A 21,652-nucleotide genomic window follows, 5' to 3' on the forward strand; every position below is an offset into this window, starting at 1 on the left:
GTTTTTTTTTTCTGCCATCACCATTCTTTGTTTCTATATAGAGGGCCAGATTCACAGAAAAAGTACGCCGGAGTATCTGCTGATACTCCGGCGTACTTTCAAATTTGCCGCGTCGTATCTTTATTTGTAATTCACAAACCAAGATACGACGGCTTTTGGCTAAGATCCGACAGGCGTACGGCTTCGTACGCCTTTGGATCTTAGGTGTAATTTTCCGGCGGCCGTTGGGTGGAGTTTGCGTCGTTTTCCAGCGTCGGGTATGCAAATTAGCTGTTTACGGCAATCCACGAAGGTACGCGCTTTCGTCGCAATCTCTTACGTCGGTTTTTCGCGTCGTAAAGTTAAGAGTGCTATTTAGATGGTGTAAAATTACACCATCCATGTTAAAGTATGGCCGTTGTTCCTGCGTCGAATTAAATTTATTTTTTGCGTAAGACGTGCGGGAATACGAAAATACATTACGCACGTCGCCGTTCAAAAAACACGTCTGGGCGTCGTAATTTCGCGCAAAGCACGGCGGGAAATTTTCACACGGAGCATGCGCAGAACGTTCGGCGCGGGAGCGCGCCCAATTTAAATGACACACGCCCCATTTGAATTAGGCGGGCTTGCGCCTGAAAGATTTACGTTACCCTGCCGCAAGTTTACAGGTAAGTGCTTTGTGAATCAGGCACTTACGTCGAAAACTTGCGGCGGCGTAATTATTCCTGAATCTGGCCCAGAGTTCTTATCATCTCTATTTTATATTTTATAAAGCAGCAGTAAAAATGTGGTCATTTTGGTACATAGCACATATTCTCCACCTCACTTCCTAATGGCAGCTCTAGGGTTACAATGCACACAAAGAACTGTAGACAACAAGAGCAATTAAAGGTCTCTAGTTTACAACAAGAAAAGAAGGGCCACAGCAGGAACTGATGTTTGTAAATACAAAGTCAAAGTTTCTATTTGCTGAGGAGATGTGACAAATCTCACCCAATCAGCCCACAAAGCCTTATGTAAAGCAGGTGCCCCTTCTCCAGACAGCCTTGAAGAAGGTAGACCATTGCAGCCTGTTATCCTCCCTCCTTGTGCTGTAAATCACAAAGCAGACAATTGTTGTGACAATTTTATTGAAAGAGGAAACAGCTTTACAAGAACATTGTCTCAGTCTCAGTCACTTGCTTTAGTGTGATCTCTACAACCTGCAAATATCCTCAGCTCTGTCACCTAGACAGAAGAAATAGCATTGATAGAAGCCTTTAACCCTTTTTTTTTTTATCCAGGCAGCCATCTGTTAAACTGTTGCAATTTTTTTGCAAGTGGAACTTCCACATTGAGAAAATTCCTTCAGTCATTCTTCAACACAGAGAAAAAAAAAAAAGCCAAATAGGAGGATCCCCTGAGGCACAGAGTTTTTAACTTGGCCAATCCTGCTGGCCTAATGTCTGCAACCTAAGCCAGTGTGTAAGCTGGGAGTGCGTCACGTGGTCACCTCCACCCCTCCTTTCCCTCTGCTGCCTTTTCAGAAGACAGGAAAAAAAAATCCCCAGTTCATGTAAGGTCTGCAGCTCTAGGAGATGCACAATCTCAGTCTCCTGCAGACCGTGTGTTTTCATCTGCCTCTCTAGAGCCTCTGAAGATCAGGAATGTCTGGACAGAAACGTGCCCATATCCTGTAAGTGTGCCCTTTATTGTCTTCTGTTTAGAAATAATAGGAATGCATGATATATTGCCTTTCTTTCATGTGATATCATTAGAAAAGGAGTTACCTAAATGACATGGTTGTGCCAAGTCATCTCCTCTACAGAAGGAAAATGTCAATAAAGCAAATGGAATGTCTGGCATATTAACCGCTTTGCTGCCAAGCTATACAAAACATAAAAACCCAAATGCTTAATAGTTATTATTTCAATTTATTATTTCATAATACAATTATTAGGATAATGATTTTACCTGTGTTCTGTAAGTCAGTGGATTTAGTTATTGTGTTATTAAGTCTCATTGTTTATGCTCTGCTAATTTATTTATTGCCCTTGTGCAGAATTACACAATACTTTTATATAATGGGTAGAATCTGTTTGCACTTTTAGCTAACTCAGATTTCTTCATTGTCGGTTCAATAGGAAAATCTCTTGTGTTTGTTAAATACTCTGTTTATTTAGAGAGAAAAAAAACTTTCTGTATCTCCTCATTAAGTGAACTGTTCATTTTCCACTCACAATTAAACATCCTGTCTATGAGCAATGCACATGATAGTACTTCTCAATGAATGAAGTTGGTTATACACCAGAGAGAACAGAACAAGAGAATGGTGTGTCTTTTAGGATGAGGATCAGTGTCATCTAAGGTAATGTTTTATATAAAGGAGTGGTGTTCACCATCACTACATACTACTGACATTATCATCAATGCAATAATTGTAATATATATTTGTAATGTAATCCGTTGCAGAATTGTAAAGTGCCTTTCACATAAGCAGTATAAGAAAGAAGGGAAGGAAAGAAAAAAGAAAGAAGGAAGTAGAGAGAGAAAGAAAAAAAGGAGAGGGAGAAAAGAAGGGGGGTGAGAGAGAGAGAGGGGAAAGAAGAAAGAAAAGAGAAGGAAGGAGAGAAGAAAGAAGGATGGGGAGAGAGCGAAAGAAGGAAGGAAGGAAGGAAGGAGAGAGATAGAAGAAAGAAAGGAGAGAGCGCAAAGAAAGAAAGAAAAGAAGGAGAGAGAGAAAAGAAGGGGGAGAGAGAGAGAAGAATGAAGAGGGAAAAGAGAAGGACGGAGAGAAAAAAAGGAGAGAGAGAAAAAAAGAAGGAAGGAGAGAGAGAGAAGAAAGAAAAAAAAAGGAGAAAGAAAGAAAGAAAGAAAGAAAGAAAGAAAGAAAGAAAGAAAGAAAGAAAAAAGAAAGGAGAAAGAAAGAAAGAAAGAAAGAAAGAAAGAAAGAAAGAAAGAAAGAAAGAATGAAGGATGGAGAGAGAGAAGAAAAAAGGAGAGAGAGAGAGAGAGAGAGAGCGATAAAAAAGAAGGAAGGGGAGAAGAAAGAAGGAAAGAGAGGGAAAAAGAAAGAAGGAGGGAAGAAAGGAGAGAAAGAGAAAAAAGAAGGAAGGAGAGAAGAAAGAAAAAAAAGAAAGGAGTAGGAGAAGAAAGAAAGAATGAAGGAGAGAAAGACAGAATAAGGGAAATGGAAAAGGAGAGAGAGAGAAGAGAGAGAAAGAGAGAGAGAAGAAAGCAAGAAGGAAGGAGAGAGCAAAAAAACAAAGAAAGAAGGATGGAGAGAGAGAAGAAAGAAGGAGAGAGAGAGAAGTAAAAAAGAAGGAAGGGGAGAAGAAAGAAGGAGAGAGAGAAAAAAAAGAAGAAAGGACAGAGAGAAGAAAGAAGGGAGAGAAGAAATAAGGAGGGAGAGAGAAGAAGGAAGGAGAGAAAGAGAAGAAAGAAGGAGAGAAAGAGAAGAAAGAAAGAAAGAATCTATACTCAGCTTTAGTAAAGGTAAAGGTTGAAATTGTGGGCCTCAGAACAGTAGTAGTGTAGTGTACTTGGTCATTGATGGGTTAAAAACAGTATATCCCAGCTCTTTAACATCCCATCTCTTTAACCTGTTACAAGGCGTGATATCATAAATGATTATTACTTTTTACACACTATTTGCAGAATGCTTCTATTAACTTTCGAAGAATGTTAGTTGATGCATACATTTATAGTTATGAAATGTACATACAGTGCAACACCAGTGGGGCATCGTTAATTATATGTCAGAGCACATGTATGCACTTGTATGATGAAATTTAGGGAGTGGCTGCATTGAGCAATAATTGAAATTATCATCATAGAAATAAATATTGAAGTGTACAGTATGTAGAGTAGTGTAGAAATGTAGAGTAAAGGAGTGGACTATATGATGTAATATATAGAGTTGTTCTGGTGTTGTGTAGAGTTTTCCCTGTTCCAGCATATAGGTGCTCAGTTTGTGAGAATGCATCTAATATGAATTTATGCATGATATTTATATATATATGTGTGTATATATATATATATATATATATATATATATATATATATATATATATATATATATATATATATATATATATATATATATATATATTATATAAGAAATCCAAAAGAATAGTTTCATACTGTATACACAGATTAAAAAAACATGTATGGGTATATTATATGCATGCACATACTGTATTGTATACATTATACATACAAAATGTTTCCATATCAGAGTTTGTGTATATGTATTTATATATATATTTGTCTGTGTGATGTTTCTTTATACACGCCTGTGTGGGGCGTATGAACTGAGAAGGCAAAAGTGCTTGTGTATCAAGTCTAAAAACAATGTGTCATTTAAGCGCTTGCTGTTTCAGGAAGAAGAATGGATACTTCCATCCATATAGTCTAGCTCCCTCCTGTTTCTTTGTCTGTTTAGTTTTACCGTCTGCCATCACCCCACCCCCCTTCCATCACCCAGTATGTTGGAGACACCTGAATGCCGACAGAGTGATCCGCAGAGGTTCAGACTGTCTGGAATTCAGCCATGTACCCAGACTTAATTTTTAGCCATAAAGCAGACAGCACTCTGTGTACTCCTGACTGTGAATCACTGCAAGCTCATTAGATATGAAAATTGGTTGAAACTGTATTTTGGAAGCCTTAACTGACTTATCTTTTTTCCTGAAGTTAGCATATCAGCCAATATAGAATAGTTTTCAGGCTGCTCTGGTTGTTCTATAGTAGCCCATTGTCTACAAATTTTAGGTTGCTTGTCGCCAACTTTTGTTCTGTGTGGGCTTTTATAATTCAGCTGGTTATAAGCTTTGCAAAACAATGAACTTGGAAGATATTGAGATGTTCTCATTGTTCTCAGTACCATAAATTGCAGAAAAATCATCATGCACGACATATTGTCAAAGATAACTTGTTAAGAGTTCTACAGCCAAGTATATAGATAACTATATTTTGGTGCTTTTGATAATCACATTGTGCTCAGTATGTCGTACCAGCTAGCAGTGTTTATCCTGCATTCAGCAAGACAGCTCACAACAAATAAGGTTCTACCAGCTGCTGACTGGAAGCCTTTACAGTGTCAATTTAAATGCACAATCCTTTCATCCCCCATCTTTTGTAAGTGCCTCCTTTATCAGATGATTACATCCACTGTGCTATAAAGGCTTTCTGAAAATTATAGCTGCTTAAGCACAGAACAAGTCAAAATAGAGCCAGATGACATTTTCTCACTGCTGTGATCTCATTACCCTATGTCTACTAGGTAGAATTTAGAATCCAGGCAGACAAGGAGATGATTTCAGAGGAGTGTATATCAATGATGAAAAACAATTTAAAAAACTCCCAGTGTATCAACAATGCATAACTGTTAACTGAAGTTCCGCCCTCGTTCATTGACCTTTTATTTTGTGAACTGGATATTTCCTTTTTTCCTGAAATCAACCAGAACCAATAGTCGTCAATATACCTTTGTCTATATGTAGCATGGGCATCTAATATATTGAAAATCTAAACTCTAGATCTATATATATAATCAAGAATGCTTGTGGTCTCTGTCTTCGGTATCTAGACAAGTACCAAAAAATACTATGTTGCTTTACACCATTATTGCAGCATTCATTTTTTAGTTCACCAAATAAATGTTAAAAAACATAATGCTCTTACTTTATTTTTGATGAAAGGCACAGGGATTGGTGTTGGTGATAACATACTAGCGCTTTTGATTGAATCAGAATTTTTGGTTAAATTTTTATTGTCTATGTACCTTTTTATTACAGTGGAGTTAAAATTACTACAGTGGAGTACAATGTATTAGCAGGTACCCTTCCGACAATGATTCTAAAAAAAAAAAAGTGTGCTACTAAAGCAGTGCACAGTTTAGACCAAATGTCACTGTTTTAAGATATTTTTAGAAACAAAACAGTCTATAGAACCACAAATGGGTTGAGGAAGCTTCAATAAAAAAAATATATAAAAAATAAACTGGCTTACTCTTCAGATTAATCCATACTAGGATTTAACGAATTGTGAAATTCACTGTTCTCAAATGAAATAAAGGTTACCATAGCTAACAGTCTCCCAATCTGGCTCTGTTGGACATATCAGATGGTGACCCAGTTTCTGTTGTACAGTGCGCAACAGCCCTGAACATGCATTCTCAATGATCAAACAGGTTAAAAAAAAAAACATCTGATCGCTTTTGTTTTGTCTGGAATCAAAATTCTGCACCCTTCTCCCCTTCTTCTCCATTACCCTATACAAGAGAAATTCTGTGACAAGAACCATCCTGTTTTGAATATAAACTGTCTGTGGTCAGTTCAGGTAATTTACTGATATTTGCAAAGTGTCAAAAGCATATAATTCATGAACGCTTTGCTTATTTATTATGGAACCTAGGGGAGTATCCCCATTATGAAAATTAGTCCGGAGTGTGAACTTTTCTTAATTATTCTTTCATTGGACTAAAGATAATTTCGGTGCTGTGTACATGTGTATTTAAAATTTCTCTCTGTCAAAGATCTTATTTATGGATGTCCAGAGAATCCTAAAGTACCTTCCTGCCAGTTAATAGAATGTGCTAATAGACACGAATAAGAACAACTTTAAAATTGTTATTTCATAACCTTGTATTGTTTTTATTTGTAAAATACCTAGTGTTAGGTTGACTTTGTTCCTTTTTTTTCCAAAAGTTATGCTTATTCTCACCTCATTTATGTTTTAAATGAATTATGAGATGAGTGGGCTGCCCCAAATACTTTTACTGCCGGTACTTTTGTTTTTCATTCCCTTTTAAAAAATAAGCAGGACCTTGCACAACACATCAGCCCACATCTGAATATGTCACCAAATTTAAACTGGCTACAGACATTAGTGAATAGTGAAATGTACAGGCATATGCCAAGCACCACATGTAATTCTCTCAGCAAGATTAGAACCAGGAGCACTTTAGTCTCCCTAGCTCTAAAAAAGGCCACATTGACAAACTATCTTGTCTATGATCACCTTTGGCTAAGTCTGGTGGACAAGGTCTACATGTGAAAAGCACTGACAACTTATTGTCATTGTTCCCAAATACCAAAATATTTGTTTATGTTGCAGTAAACTTAGCTTAGCCATATTTTTATTGGGGTAGTTTGTGTTGAATTTCCCACTGATGTCCCAAATCCCATGACACCCCCCCCCCCCCTTTGGTAAGTTTTCCCCTGTGCATTTTCCCAGTTCTGTTCTTCACTTTAGCTGTTACAGATTAAATTAAGTTTAACCCCCTCTGCTGTATTCTCTATCATTTGAGAAGATGTAGGGAACTGTAGTAGCCACAAACATTAGGTGACAGTGATCTGATCCAGCTGTTTTATGGCCAGAGTGATGATTGGCCAGACCAAAGTGCAATGGACACCTGCTAGCTCACTGCTCCTAAATTAGGAAATCTAGTATTGCTTGTCACATCTGGCCACTCCTTACTGTTTCCAAATATTACAGAGATAAGCAAAAAGCACTACAAAAATCTGTTAATATGTATATGATAATATGTATGTGCGCACTAGAAGACAGTGTTTTAGACCAGTCAGATAATGTCCACTTAGTTAACCACCCTCTTTGACCTATTGGTGTCTAAAGAATACCTTCAAAAATGACAACAACTACATGCATCTGGGTGGCGATAATCAAATTAGGAGCCACACGTATTTAATGATTTTTTATTTGCTTGAATGTTTGTGTAGTGCTTAATGACTTGTAAAGAATTTCACTGTCAATCATTGTTCATGAATTATGAAATTCAATGCAGAATGGGCAAATCTAATGCATATATTCAAGAGAGTCATAAATGTAGAACCTTGCTGATTTGTCTTGTTTTTTGACCAGTGTTCTCATCAATAGAGTTTGGAATTGCAGCACACTGACCTTAATATATCAGAAGCTAACAGGCAATGGCTTTTAGTTTTAGTTGCCCATGACTTTTAAAATGGCGCTAAATGAAGCTCAATAACTCACGTACAAAGCCAGCTTCATATTCTCTTACCTAACTGCTCAATGTTAGGTTGCGAGCCTAGGCCAACAAATGTCTTCTCTTGTATCTGCAGTTATGTGAAATGAAATAAAAGTCCTGGCTGGTGGGGGGGATGTATAAAACAAAGCTACTTTTCTTTAAATCTGGGCTGATGGCTAAAGTTACCTGTGCAGTGGGGCTTCTTCAGTCAAATGCTTGTTTTGTCTTAGGGATGATGAAAAAAGGCTGAATACTTTATTCCTCACCCCCCTAGAAGACATCTTAGGCCCCGTACACACGACCAGTTTCCTCGGCAGAATTCAGCTTCCGACCGAGTTTCTGGCTGAATTCTGCCGAGAAACCCGGCCGTGTGTACAATTTCGACGAGGAAGCCGACGAGGAGCTTGACGAGGAAATAGAGAACATGTTCTCTATTTCCTCGTTGTTCTATGGGAGCTCTCGTCCCGCCGAGCTCCTCGGCGGCTTCAGGGCTGAACTGGCCGAGGAACTCGATGTGTTTGGCACGTCGAGTTCCTCGGCCGTGTGTACGGGGCTTCACTCTTTTGCTCTCTTGGAATATGGGCGGAACCTCAGCATCCTTGCACACAATACAGGATTAATGGTCCTGCATTGTGCATAATGATGTCAGAGAGCTGCAACTGGCCAGGCAGAGAGGAGAAGAATCGGTCTTTGGAGGAGGAGGAAGTCTAAAAAGGAGGATACATTTTTCCAATTCCTCTAAACAAACCAAACATTTAACCCTTGAAGTGCAGAGGGGGTCTGACTACAAGGGTTACCTTTTCTCCAGCTTGGAGTTCAGCTTTTAGAGCACATGTAACTTTATAGTTTTATTGGAGGTGCAAATTTGAAACATGGGATCTCAGCATTACTAGCACAATTGCTGGTTTCACGTGTTGAAGAAAAATACAAAGATCGTAAATGAATATCACTAAATACTTTTGGGAGTAAGTAGTATGATGAGGTAATAAGGGAGATGTAAAGTTACCCAAAGCAACCAATCAGATTTCAGCTTTCTTTTGCTGAATATGGATGACTTTTTCAAACAATCTATGTACTCTGCCTTATTAAGAGAAAGCATGTCTACTGTACATTTAAACTGTTAATATAAGTGTCTTTCAATGAACTGGTTACCGTTAACAAAGAGTAGAATCCAGTTCTTTTGGTAGAGTATGTGCCTCAAAGGAAAGACAACTGTAAGGCATATGTACAGTACATCTAGCAAGGCAATGAAACAAGTGTATGCAGACACTGGAACTTTTTATGCATCAATATAGGCTAGAAAAGTGAAAATGGTGATTTGTGTGTTTTTACATACACAGAATTATATACATGAAATACAATTTGAATTGCAATTTGAAATGCAATATCATGCAAGTTGCTAAATTGAATATGTAAAACTAGAGTGAAAAATAAAGGTAAACAATGAACAGATGTAGGCATCTAACTTTATATAGAAATCTTGCACATACAATCCTTTCCTATTGGTGATAGGCTAGGGAGAGTGACAAGGCCAGGTGTGACATTAAAATTTACAAATACATTATATAGCCTATATCTTTTTATACATGTATTATATGGTTAGTTTGGGTTACCAGATCTGTGAAAGGTTTACTATGAGATATGCTTTATATATTTATGTTTTACCTTGTGGAGTTGTCCTATAAAATGAACTTCTTACTGCACAGTTTAATGTCATCGCAATATTTACTTTATCTAGAATATGTAATATAATATCTATGTGCTTGTATAATGTGGCTGTAGTACAGCGATCCTTCAATATGTACATTCGTATGACAATCAATTTTGTTAGAAGCCACTTCACTTCTGCAGTGAAAATGAAAATATTGCACAGCAAGGGTATAAAATATACTTGTCACATGGAAGAACTACTCTTAGATTAAATTTATACTAACAACTGAAATGCGCACATCTGCACACATGGAAACACATTTTATCTCTTGGATGGCACATCAGTGATTTAACAGGGTCAGGGCTTTTCTTGGTAAATACTTAGAGGTGCCATACTTCCGGTTATGTCCTTCTGTAACACCTTAACAATATGGGAAAACATATTTTTTTTACTATTTGCAGTAGTGAAAATCTAACTCTAGGCAACCTGCTAAATACACTGATGAAATACATATAAGGAAGCTGTTCTGCTTGCCAACAGGACTTGTCCATTTCTGAGATACACATAGCTGCCCATCGCATAACACAGGCAAGTGGATGGTGCCACTATTATTTATGGGTAACAGCGTTAGCTCTTCACCCCCAACCTGACTGGAGGGCAAAGGAATAGTGGAAGGCTGATGGGATCATTGTCCTGCTCTACTCCTAACAGCATAGTCCTTGTCAGGACATTTGCATGCAGCATACCCAATTGGCCACCAGTACTCTCTTGCAGTGGGAGTGCTGCTGTACAGGGGATAGAAAGGCCAAGTCTCAAATTCAGACACTTGCCCTGTACACACGATAAGAATTTCCGATGGAAAAAGTCTGATGGACTTTTTCCATTGGATTTTTCGATCGAGTGTAGCCCCATCTGAGTTTTTTCATCAGAAATTCCGATGAATTCCATCGGAGTTTAGATATAGAACATGTTCTATTTATTTTTCGATGGAATTCCGATGTGATTTGGCCGGGCAAAAGCCTGATCGTGTATACGCGGCATAACACTTGTTGCATTAAAAATATATATATTTGATGATTTATTACTTACTACCTAAATGCAATGATTTGTATATTATATATCTGTTTGTAGTTTAGCTTATAGCTTCCTATTAGTAGTATGTTTTTAATATTTAATTCTATGTTTGATCATTAGGAACAATTCTAAAAGAACACATGTGTGATAAAGGGACACATTCCTTTGTGCATTCATGTCTGTAATCATTTCATCTAATAATCTTTAAATTCTTTTAATAAATCACTTTACAGGTGACCTTGTGACATACATTACCAATATTTTGAGTCTATATTATTTTAAAGAATATAAGTACAAGGCTGCAGAACTAAGGAGATGTGCTTATGTACCTCTAATAACTGGGAAAAAGTCATGAGGTGCATATAGGGAGCGATAGGAAGAGGTAAAAACATGACCATGATTCAGAGCTCTAAGCAGTCAGGGATTGAGAGAATAATAGAGAGCTTGTTCTTTTGGTGTATTACGCGCACAAAATGAATTCGGTAAAGTTTATTTCCAGTGGGCCATAAAAGATTAAAATGAACTCTTTCTGCTGGCTCAGCAGTCTTGCTTCTCGCTGTCTGTGTGAGGGAGACTTATTCTGAACAGCTTTTTTTTCTCTCTTTATGCATGACTGGTGAAAGAAACACAAGGTTTTTGGAGTCTTCCTAAAGAGCAAGCTTTTTTTTTCAATTACAAAGTTTGTTTTATTCCACATGGTGTTTGAGCATATGAACTTCTGCAGGGTGTTGCAGGGCATAAACGCTTACTGCACACGATGACAACACATGTTTCTAATGTGTTGCTTTGAAAAACACTTGTGCTAAAAGCTGCTGGTTGCTTTAAAGGGAACCTGTGCTTTCCCCGTACAGAACAAAAGAACACGTTCACACGGGTACAGAGGACACACAAAACGCAGTCGTCACATTCATGCTCCCAGGGGGCACATATGTTCTATACAGCAGTGGCCAGCAGCCTGTTAAAAATCGATCACAGGCTGACAGATGTAGCGGCTCTACAGATCTTCCTGCAAATCTGAGTTTCTGCATTTATGTGGAAGCATTCGTCCTTGAGCGCATGGCTGGGACAAGGAGTGGGCAGGAGGGACGGCTGCCATGGGCGCAATGGATTATTGCCAGGATGGGGGCTCCCTATGCCATTTGCTTCTATAACAAGGCTGACAGGAGTAGGGACAGCGACATCACTGCTAACCCTAACCCTAAGGGTAGGGGGGCGCAGATTGGCATTTTTGCCCTGGACGCTGGATGACCCTGTCCCGGAACTGCTTATACAGATGTAAATGCTCAGATGTGCAGGAAGATCTATAAGACCACTGTGTTTACCAGCCAGTCATTGACTTTCAATGGGTTGCTGGTCGTAGCTGTGTGAAACACGCTCACAAGACAAGAGCATGAGCACATGCAGTTCTGCACACTATATGGACCCTACCTCCCAACTTTTTGAGATGGTAACGAGGGACACCTATTAGCAAAATGTAGGCATAGGACACACACCCCTGCCACGCCCCCTTAAAGGAGAATTATACAGAAAAAATATTAATTAAACCTACAAATGTTTTTTTTTTTTACTACTACTATTCCTTATATTGGCTTTTGCAATTTACAAATGCAACAATTTAGAAATTGGATGAAAGGTTTACCACTGGGAAACACTTTTTAAAAGATAAAAAGCGCATTTTATATACAACTATATAGATCAGACCAAAATGAGGGACAAATGAGGATGAAAGAGGGACAGATGGACTTTTTTCCAAATCAGAGAAAGTCCCTCAAAATCAGGGACAGTTGGAAGCTATGTATGGGCATCTGCACCCATATGAATGAGCCCCAATCTCCCTCCTTACCTCCAAGCAGCATGTTATCACTGTTCTTTCTCTCCCCCAAACACTCTGAGTGCTGATAGCAGGAGTAAACTACTTAGTATACTACTAACACTTAGCATACTTAGCGCTGTAGACTCTGTCATTATGACAGTACTTAATCAATGATCCAGCACAGTCCCTTAGAGTAGGTCACATGTACCTTCATAGTTAGAAGTACTGCATATATCCTTTGCTCTCCTGAGTCCTGACAGCTGAATACAGCATGAGAGAATGCATGGGAAAATCAATTTTTTTTTAGACATAAGAAAAATACATGAAAATCGTAGAAACAGTTACCTTTAAGGGCTTGTTTACAACAGATGCAATCAAGTGAAAATGCATATACAAGAAAAATGAATATATGCCAATGGGCCTAGTGCAGTGCTTTAATGTGCATTTAAAAAAAGTACACCATGCTGCATTCTTCCGCACTAAAACTAACCACAAATGCATGTAAACATGTGAAAACACACTGCAAACAGGCATTAATGTGCTCAAATGCACAAAAAATGCGTGTAAATAAAACTCAGTAAAGAAAAATAAAACCAAATAAAAAAAAAATCCCCAAAAAGCAGTGCAGATTTACTGAAAATGCATGTAAATGCAATGAAAACGCATATAAATGCATATGCAGATACTCACAGTGAATGCAAACATTTTGGTGAGAGTCCTAAAGCAACTGATTACATCTAGGTAATGGAGCTTGTGTATGAAATAGTGGTAGTACCTCACTGGGGTTGATATAGATATATATATATATATATATATATATATATATATATATATATATATATATATACATACCAGCTTCCATTTTTTTTTTTTTGGTCAAAGCTTAATTGAACAAGCTTAAGTTAGAAGCTGATTGGCTACCACGCACAGATGCACCAGTATTTGCACTTGCCAGTTTTAGTAAATCATCCCCATTTTTTTTTCCCTATTTATAGACCATTTTAAAAAAATGAGATCAATCACCGGTAAGATTTGTTTACCTATCCCACTACTGAATAATTAGGCTAAAAGGGTAAATACACACAGGAGTTTTTTTAATCTTAGTTCACATAGTAGTTTGAAGGGCATTACGTTTAGCATTTATTTACTAAGAATTTAGTAAGGGTCTGCAGTGCTAAGCCCAGTACATTTACATTGCTGTAACTTGGCACTGTTAGCTTTGGCACAGGTTGTGTGCTGCTAAAAGGAGTGAAAATAGTGAAGTATTGATTCTGTTCATAAGGAAAAACTTTCTCTACATTAAAGCACCCATCTCACATGTTGAATCCTAACTTAAAAGCACTTTTTGGTTTAACTATTAATTCATTTGCATATTAAATCTTCATAGTCTGCATAACTTGGGGTATGGCAGGTCTACATACTTTGTATAAAAGGTGCCCTTTCTTCTATTTCAGAAATTTGGAAGGTATGCTAAACAATGACCTTAAACTCCTAGTGTGAAATGGGATATATAGCAGCATACTGCAGAACTTACCATGTTTGCTCTTTGCTTGCTGTCAGCAGCTTGTCACATGTTTACAATCTGCTTTTGATGTTTTTGGCTTCTCCTTTTCCATCTAGTGGGTGGCTCCATTATCTTGCAGGGTTGCAAGGAGCCAAGTGTTTCAGTCTGTGACAGAGCACGGTTTTATCAAAAGGGTGATAAAAGAGTAGGCCTCGGATGGGGCGGGTGTGATGAGCGAAGGTATGTTTAGCTGACATGGGGGGCCTGGGTTGGGGCCAACATTCACTACATTCACTGTGCTGTTAGTTTATCAGGGACCAAGTATTGTGACGTGAGTGCTCATGTGACCTTTTAGTGCGCAACCCCCCCCCCCCCCTGTTCCCTGTCCTTCCCAACTGGAAGTTCAGTCTAGCAGCAAATATCAGTAAGAAGTGAGTGACAAAATAAGGAAGATATTGGGGATAAATTCTACAAAACAAGTTGATGCTGTAGGTTGCTTTAGTGTAAGTGGGTACATTAAGACCTTCACTTGAGTGACTTAAGTGTAGCTTCCACTCCCCCTCACAAAAAAAAAAAAAAATATCAATCTTTTTTCTTAAATTCCTTGTCTCCTTTTATTGTTATATATATTGTCCCTGTTCCTGTAACCCCTTGGTACATCCCCATGATATATCCCAGAGAGTTGCAAGAATAAGGACTATTGGTGTCCAGTGAGTGGAGCTGGTGCACATGTCAACATCATCATAGGCCGGCTGCCTGAACCTGGAAGAGGCACCTGGCTTTTACAATGACTGAGAAGTATCAAGATGGTGGCAAGGGACTCAGGCTGGGCAATGTATCACAGCAGGACAAAGCTGAATCCATTGGGCAGGTGAGGATGTGAATCGAAGACAAGGAACCTCCACCATGCTTCACTGTTTCTCCGGCCCTTCACAAACAAACTGCCTTTTGCTAAAGCCACATATTTCATTTTGACTCATCAGTCCAGAGTACCTGCTGCCAAACATAGGGTGCAGAAAAATGTCAGCAGGTGCTCTCGATAGATGAATTACATTTTGAAATATGTGGCTGTAGAAAAATGCAATTTATTCATGAAGGGCTGGAGAGAGGTACAATAATGAGTGTCTGCAGGCAATAGTGAATCATGGTGGAGGTTCCTTGCAAGTCTGAGGCTTAATTTCTGCAAATAGAGTTGGAGATTTCATCAGGATGAATGGTGTCATCAATCCTGAGAAATACAGGCAGATACTAATCCATCATGGCATACTATCAAGGAGACATGTGATTGGTCCCAAATGTATTTGCAGCAGGACAATGATCCCAAACATACAACCAATGTCAATAACAACTATCTTCAACGTAAAGAAGAAAAATAAATACTAGAAGTTATTATTTGGCCCCACAGAACCCTGATCTCAACATCGTTCAGTCTGTTTGGAATTACGTGAAGAGAAAGAAGGATTTGAGGCAGCCTAAATTCACAGAAGATCTGTGGTTAGTTCTCTAAGATGTTTGGAACAACCTACTTGCCTGCAAGGGTACCTAGAAGAATTGAAGAATTTATGCTGTTTTGAAGGCAAAGGGTGCTCACACCGCAAATATTGATTTTATTTGGATTTCTCGTCTGTTCATTTACTTTCTATTTTGTTAATTGATAAAAATAAACTATTAACACTTCTATTTCCGAAAGCATTCTTGAGGCATAATCGGATCTGTATACCTACTGTGTCACTAAAGATTAGTGAATTAGAAATCTTAACATCTCTGATTCATTAGTTATTATTTTTTTCATTTATTATTTCCTAGAGCACCAGGTGTCAAGCAATAAAAATATTTTGCACAGTATATTCAGACAATGCCTGGCATATACTTTTATCTGGACTTTTATCATAATGGCATATGATATATAAAATTAAGTTTTCTTCATCTTATGTGTAAAACGTTCTGAGATGTCGCACAGCTTCAAAACAGTTAAAAAAATTCCTTTCTACAAAGAACCTATGAGTCAGTGGCGGCTGGTGTTTTTCTTTTTTTTTTGAGGGGGCGGCTAAGTCACCCACACTAAACCACCCGCGGCGCGGGTGGTGTCGGTTGGTCAGTCAGTCTACCAGCCCCGCACTATTCCCATCTAGGTTGCGGGCAGGCAACGCTCCTATGTGCAGCAGGCGGCGGGTCTTCTTCTCCTCTGCATTTCCTGCTTTGCATCTCCTTCTCCTACGCGTCCAATAGGATCACCTGTCTTTTCAGCCAATTGGGTGACGGGTCTCAGAACCCGCTTCCTGATTGGCCACGAGGAGGATCAGTGTGGCAATAGCGAATATTCATTGGCTATTGTCACACAACTGGGTGGCCTCGGAGCGCAGTGCTTTGCACCCTAAGCCCACCATTTTTTTAAGCCTATTAGAGCCTCTGGCTCTAATCACATGCTTAAAACCCCCCCATTGGAATACATGCATCCGATGCATCACATGCTTAAAAAAAAAACCCCATTGGAATACATGCATTCGGTGCCCCGAATCTAGATTATGGTGTCGGACGCATGGATGGGGGGGTGGCACCCATGCACCCCTAATGGATGGGTCATCGCTGCTGTGAGGGTAGATTAGTGTTCATACTGGACCACCTTATGATCAAGTCATCTGTCAACTGGCTTGTTGAATAGGAATGGTGCCCATTTTGTGGCCTATTCACATGGTAATTTGGAGACATTTGTATTGGCAGAATCAATATTCCACAAACTAAAACTGTTAGCTTTTTAAAAAAATATATATATATCTGTCTGTTTTAAAAACAATTTGCGGACTTAAAATACAATGAATAGTGAACATTTGCATATAGACGAGTATCAAAACCTTGTTGGGTCTGTTCTTGGCATCTCTTCTGGCACAATTTTCCCCTCTCAATTGGGGAAGGCTACCAACTTCATCCTTAATCATATGTACTAAATTCATTTCTAGCCTGATACAGGCCACACATACCCATTGAAAAAGAAAGAGTACTAAAATAAATAAATACTGCAGCAGCCTCACACTGAATGAGCAGCATTCTGTAGCACTTTAGTAAAATTAAGACACTAATTTAACTATTTGACGGTACTCAGTAAGAATGCAAGTTACAATAAATACCATTATCAAAACAATAATCATGTCAAAAAGCAACCTTTTTACCATTAAAATGCAGCCCTTGTTAAATTTCAGTCAAGTGACTGTGTCTACTGTAGGCCTGAGAGGAGCAGCAGTGAAATTATCTGCTGCAGGCAGGAAGAAAGCATTTCTGAGGCCCCGTACACACGACCAGTTTCCTCGGCAGAATTCAGCTTCCGACCGAGTTTCTGGCTGAATTGTGCCGAGAAACCCGGCCGTGTGCACACTTTCGGCCGAGGAAGCAGACGAGGACCTCGGCGAGGAAATAGAGAACATGTTCTCTATTTCCTCGTTGTTCTATGGGAGCTCTCGTCCCGCCGAGCTCCTCGGCGGCTTCAGGGCTGAACTGGCCGAGGAACTCGATGTGTTTGGCACGTCGAGTTCCTCGGCCGTGTGTACGAGGCCTGAGTCTCCCCATACCCAGTAATGATTCACTGGGACTGTTTAAACAATATAACTTTCTGGCAGCTCAGAAAATGAAAACATGCTAAGGCGATGCAAAAATGTATTTCACATTAAAAATTCTGACTGTCATAGCTGAGTAATCGGCAGGAAAAAAAAATTGCAGAAGGATCATAGATGTCAATACTGCTTTATGGGCATTCCAAGAAATCTACTAGACCACATCAAGAATACATTAATTATTATGCTGTAACTTTAACCAGGACTTGGTGAAAGTATGTAACTTTTTCCAATTAGTTTTTCCAATTAGTGACCTGTGGTAAATGAAGGTTTTAAAAAATAAATAAATATGGAAATAAAATATATGAGTGAATAGAAAGCATCTATAATTTATATTTTAGGGGATACAAGTGTGAAGTTTAACACTAAAAACAAAACATTATGGATTTGTTCTTATTCCATATACACATTTATTCATTACTAATACCTTTTTTTATTTGTGCTTGTCAACAGAATTTAAAGTAAGTAAAACATGACCTCTTAACAATTTGCGTCAACATGTTATATTTTGCTTTATATGACTAGCCAACAGACATATACCATAATGGTCGTACTGTCATTCCATGTATTATTTTATGCCTAAATATTTATTACTATTTTTTTTGGAAGAGAATACATTCTTCTTTTTGATAATTATTTTTGTTAAGCTGTTTATTAGTGACATTATTTTCTGTTTGAAATGACGTCTACAAAAGACAGCTCATATCTCATTCATATCAGATTCAATGACATCTTTCTTACTAAACTTATTATAAATTCAAGAACATTAAATCAGCTCCACATTTTCAATTCTAATTGAGCTTGTGTGGCGGGTGAGAGAAAGAAAATAAGTGAGTCCTTTGTAGGGTGTTTGTCCCTAGTCAATCTTTCCTTTGTTTTTCTTTTCGGTTGTACCCATATTTGATGCAAATGATTGAAGAATAAGATAGCAAAAAAAAACAAAAACCTTTAGAATCAAACATGGTAGAGCTGAATATACTGAAAAAACATTTTGAATATTTTGGTGTAAAGAAGGTCACTTGACAATGCTACATTGTAGACCAATGAAAAAACGATTTCACCATTGACCATGGGAGCGTATTAAATGTTTGAGTGAATAAAAGTTCATATCCATTGCAAATTTATAATACAAGAGGGTTTTTTTTTTACATTGATGAGCATTAATGAATACTTGTAGAAGAGTTTAGTTGTAGTAATCTAGTACTTGTGTAATCAAGTTTTGTTCTTTTTTTTTGCACAATTTACTTGCATTTAAGCATGCTTTGTACATTACTGTAGCTTAATACTTAGAACATTTTTCACAGTGTTGGGTCCTGGGTTTGAGTTCCTCTAGGAACACTATTTGCGCAGTGTGGGGGAGATTTACTAAAACTGGAGCACTCAGAATTTGGTGCAGCTGTGCATAGTAGCCAATCAGCTTCTAGCTTGTTCAATTAAGCGCCTGCAATAAAACATGGAAGCTGATTGGATTCTGAGCAGAGTTGCACAGTAAATAACCTCCAGTTTGTATGTTGTGCTGGAGTTTGTCTGTTAAAAACCAAGCAAATTGCAAATGGTTCATTCCCTTGAATATAGTAATGCCAATTTCTGCAGACTGCTGATAATTATGGAAATGGGATTGTCTGTATTCCGAAATTGCATGATTCTCTACAGAATTATTTCGATGAAACAAAACTCAATGAATTGGTGAGTCTGCTGATTGATTCATCACTATTTGTATGATCTCTCTTTTTATGACTGTCTCTGGGTGCTTCAGTTTCCTCCAACAATCCCAAGACATACAAGTAGTCTCAACAGAGTTTGACTAAATTTGACCTAGTATAACATTTCTGTATGGAAAACAAGTATTCCATAATTTGCCAAGAAAATCAAATGGATAGCAACAATAAAATAACTATTCAAGGGCTCCATCAGTGAACCTCAATTCAAAGGCCCAGGAGAGTCAAGTGTGGGCCCACTGAATCAGTGTTTTTCTTTGTAGTTGAAGTTTGGAGCTCATTATTTTTTTGCAGCATTGCAACTGAGCTGAAGTCTCCTTGGTATACATGAGTTAGTATTTTATGTAATCAGGTGCAGGCCAGATTAAAGGAAGCGCAAACTTGCTTTTCGACAGGATGACACATGATTTGAGAGCGAGTAAAGAGTCTTAAATGGCTGAAGATGGAAATAAATAGCCTGCACATTCAAGTGACTAGGCAACTGGTGTAACTAAGACAACAAATTACCAGTAACAAGGCCATTTAAGCTTGGAGTGGCCCACGTACTACAGCCGTGCCTTTGAGAACTGAAGCTCAGTATGCATTTAAAGGCTTATTTTCCAATATTGAGTGCTGCATAGCTTAAACATATGCCATTAATTGGGTAAAAAAATAAATATTTGTTTATCAAGAATGATGTGGTGTTGGAAGATCCTACCATCAGTAACATCATATAAATGTTCCTAGTAACTAAAAATAAATACATGGTTAACCTGCATTTGAAGCAATGGCTTCTTCACTCATATAACTTAATAAATAAGGATGAAAAGGTAGTAGGGTAGGACACAAGCAAACCTGGTTATGAAGAAGTTACTAAAGTTATGAAAATTTTTGTACGACAGAATACAACTTTAGATGTGATGACACTTTGTGATGTATTGGGGGTTATTTACGAAAGACAAATCCACTTTGCACTATAAGTGCAAAGTGCACTTGAAATTGCACTGAAACGTGCACTTGGAAGTGCAGTCACTGTAAATCTGAGTGGTAGATCTGAAATGAGGGGAAGCTCTGCTGATTTTATCATCCAATCATGTGCAAGATAAAATGCTGTTTTTTATTTTCCATGCATGTCCCCCTCAGATCTACAGCGACTGCATTTCCAAGTGCACTTTCAGTGCATTTTCAAATGCAATTTGCACTTGTAGTTTGCACTTGTAGTGCAAAGTGGATTTGCCTTTCATAAATAACCCCCATTGTTTTGTATTGCAATGTATTCTTTTGTTTCCGAGTCTGCGTCGTCGAGGTCTTCTGATTTTTTTTGATCTTTTCTGATTGAATGAAAATCATATGTTCTGGTATCGTACGAGAACAATTTTTGTGTTTATCCCTTGAACTGTCGTTATCGTCTCTTGAATGCTGTGTACTAACGATCAGATTATCGTACGATTGCTTTAAAAGCAGTATTTTTCATCTGAATTTTTGATTGTGTGTACTAGGCATTAGAAATATGCCAGTGGGAGTTAATCAATGTTACATAAGTCTCTGCCACTGACGTAAGAGCCCGAACGCTTAGTGCCATTAAAGTCTGCAGTTGGCTCAAGGAAACTTCTACAGAATTAAGTAAAGTTTCCAAATTGTTGAATTATTAACAACCTATCTACTGGCACAAGGCATGTTAGTCTGCATGCTGTTTATACTAAATACTTAAAAAATTTGAATATACAGTATATATCATAGCACTTAGTTTGCTGACATCCTGATGTTACTCTTGGAATTAAACTTTTGCTGAATTACTCAAACAGTTTTTTCCATGAACATGTTCTCAGTCTGCTGGAGTAGATTGTGCAAGACAAATGTAGCTATAGTTTGACCATAACTATCAAATTAGACTATTTGGCTCTTCAAAAGTAATATTATCCAGAAAGTATTTTTATAAGAAGGGTATCATTTTATTGGCAGCTGAGCTGTGTTCAAGCAGTCACTGTCACACTGGGGTTATTTCAGGCAAACCTTTTTTATTTCTATCACTTCCTGCTCTTTCCAGCTTCATATATCTACCACAGTGAAGTACATGTGGATTTGTCTACACATAATATTTCATGCATGTGCTGGCCAGACACCCCCCCCTCCCCTCCTGATACAAGATTTATTTTAAAGGAATCCTGGCTGGTGCGTGGCAAGACCTCCACATGGACTCTATAATACAGATGTTATATGACGGTTCTAAAGCATCCCAGTACAATGTTTTATGTCTATCCTCTGATTTTGTTCTAATGATCTCTACAGAGTTATAAGGGTCTAGCCTTGAGTTTTGGTTTAAACAAATACGGAATATA

General features: G+C 38.1%; 1 long non-coding RNA gene across 1 annotated transcript in view; it reads left to right on the plus strand.

The window, feature by feature from the left end:
* Positions 1-801: 801 nt before the first annotated feature.
* LOC120945587 overlaps positions 802-21,652 on the plus strand; it is a 98,151-nt gene continuing 77,300 nt past the window's right edge. Inside the window, exon 1 of the long non-coding RNA XR_005750601.1 lies at positions 802-1,657. This is a non-coding gene — a long non-coding RNA (uncharacterized LOC120945587). The remainder of the gene's footprint in view (positions 1,658-21,652) is intronic.

The sequence above is a fragment of the Rana temporaria genome, chromosome 7 (assembly GCF_905171775.1).
Source record: "Rana temporaria chromosome 7, aRanTem1.1, whole genome shotgun sequence".
Taxonomy (NCBI): Eukaryota; Metazoa; Chordata; class Amphibia; order Anura; family Ranidae; genus Rana; species Rana temporaria.